At 46.9% G+C, this 2,552-nt stretch overlaps 1 pseudogene; it reads left to right on the top strand.

Moving 5' to 3' along the window:
* The first annotated feature begins 845 nt into the window (after positions 1-845).
* On the top strand, positions 846-908 carry LOC127490381 (U2 spliceosomal RNA; annotated as a pseudogene).
* The last annotated feature ends 1,644 nt before the right edge of the window (positions 909-2,552 follow it).

Below are 2,552 nucleotides of genomic sequence, written 5' to 3'. Positions count from 1 at the left end.
CCATGAGCCAAAATAAACTTTTCTTTATAAAGTTATATAGCCTCAGGCATTTTATTACAGTGACACAAATGAAGTAATACATCCTTGACAAGGCAACAACAATTGTGTGTGATGGTTAATTTTATGGTGTCCACTTGACTGCATTAAAGAATGCCTAGAAACCTGGAGAAGCATTATTCTGGGTGTGTCTGAGAGGATGTTTCCAAATGAAGTTAGCACCTAAGTCTAAGTGCACTTTGAAAGATCTGATCTTGATGTGGGTGGGCATCATCAGTGGGTTAGGGACCTGGAGAGACTGAATGGGAAGGTTGTGTTAGAATTGTTTGGAGAGAGCACTGGTGTTGTGGGCAGACAACAGGATAAAACTGATCAGGTTTGTGAGCTAGAAGACCATGCCTTCCCCACGCCCCTGTGTGACTGCATGCCCCTACCTGACCACACCTGCGTGCCCACCAGCCAATCAGGCTAATTAACCACTCCCCTTTGGAAGTGGATTAAAGGCCTGGAACATGATGGGCCCAGCCTTCTTTTTGGCCCTTTTCCCTTTTGCACTGGCCCTTGTTGCCCCTGCGCCTTTGGGGCACATGGCCTTTGGGCCACCTGCCCCATGCTTCCTGGCCTACATGTTCCTCCGCGTGGCTGGCTCCTGGTACTCGGCATGGATCCAGATTTCCTTCTCTCTTTAGATAGGGCCATCACTTCCCTATGCATTTCTCCCACTGAATAAAAAGTTTATCATGCTGCCTCATTCATTTATGCCAGCATTCAGAATTCTCTGAATATTAGGCAAGAACCCACATAGGCCTATAAATATTGGGAATTTATTAATAAGTACATGGTAATATATCGCTTCTCGGCCTTTTGGCTAAGATCAAGTGTAGTACATGGTAATATAAGTGGCACCCCATATTCTGATGTCATATGGCACCCCAGATGGGACTTCTAGGGGGTCAGCCTCCGGTGACACTGGGACACACTGGACTCCTGTCTTGGAGGTCAGCTGCTGGCCTTTGGACTCCAGGACCACACTGGCAGCCCTTGGCTGGCTCTCGGACTTTTGGTTTCCAACTGAGACTCACATCCTCAGCTTCTTTAGTATTCCAATGATGCTACTGGCATCCCAGGATCCTCAACCAGCAGGTGAGCTGGGCGGCACTTCTCACCTGCAATAATCATGTGAACCAAAATCCCTAATAAATAGTCTTCCATATACTTTAAGGCATATCCTATCAGTTCTGTATCTCTAGGGAACCCTGACCAATACAGTACGAAGTTCATTTCATAACGTTTGAGTGCACACATTCTAACACGCTGGGGGACCAAGTGAGACGGCCACATAAAGCAGTGCTGTTGCATCCTGAAGCATGAGGGTGGTGTCGAGGAGATGCTCCGATGCCGATGTCTGGGCTGCAGGCTGCACCAACCTCCTTTTTAATGGAACACCATTTTACATTGCCAACAGACAAACGATGGTTTTTCAGATTGGGTATTTAGGAGATCTTTTCTTGAAGATAAGTGATGTGAGCCTATCTACAAAACACAACTAGCAGTATTAGATGACAAAATTAGACAATTTGAGCTTTCATGCAAAAATCAGGATTTTGGAAAACTTGTATGCACCACCATGAGTTTGACAGTTTAAAGACTCTTAATATTTGGTTTTAATACTAACAAGTGTGGGCCGGCGCCGCGGCTCACTAGGCTAATCCTCCGCCTAGCGGCGTCGGCACACCGGGTTCTAGTCCCGGCCGGGGCGCCGGATTCTGTCCCGGTTGCCCCTCTTCCAGGCCAGCTCTCTGCTGTGGCCAGGGAGTGCAGTGGAGGATGGCCCAGGTGCTTGGGCCCTGCACCCCATGGGAGACCAGGAGAAGCACCTGGCTCCTGGCTCCTGCCATCGGATCAGCGCGGTGCGCCGGCCACGGTGCGCTGGCCACAGCGCGCCGGCCGCGGCGGCCATTGGAGGGTGAACCAACGGCAAAGGAAGACCTTTCTCTCTGTCTCTCTCTCTCTCACTGTCCACTCTGCCTGTCAAAAAATAAAAAAATAAAAAAAAATACTAACAAGTGTGATATTTTGATATGATACAAAATGAAATATGCCAACATCTGAAAGGTTTGCATAACTCAGCACACTAATATTTTTAAATAATAAATGATGTTACAAAATCTATCATGGATACAAGATCCATTCAAAGTATAAGTTAAACCGTGTAATACTTTAAACCATTTATTATTTATTTATTTGAAAGGCAGAGTTGTTTCACTGCCCAAATGCCCGCAACAGTTGGGTCTAAGCCAGGCCAAAAAAAGGAGTCAGAAACTCCATCCAGGTCTCCCCCGACAGGTGGCAGGAACCCAAGTATTTGGATCATCGTCCACTGCCTTCCAGTCACAGTAGCCAGAAACTGGATCAGAAGCACAGACTAGACAAGCCAGGATCTGAACCAGGTACTTTGATATGGGATGTCAGCATCCCCAAGCAACAGCTTAACTGGCTATGCCATAATGGTAGCTGGACACAAGTAGATTTTAATGTAACAGAGTATGACATTT

Source organism: Oryctolagus cuniculus, chromosome 2 (assembly GCF_051225735.1).
Source record: "Oryctolagus cuniculus isolate XC-2025 breed Fujian yellow rabbit chromosome 2, ASM5122573v1, whole genome shotgun sequence".
NCBI classification, from domain to species: domain Eukaryota; kingdom Metazoa; phylum Chordata; class Mammalia; order Lagomorpha; family Leporidae; genus Oryctolagus; species Oryctolagus cuniculus.
This window is presented reverse-complemented; position numbering and strand designations above follow the sequence as displayed.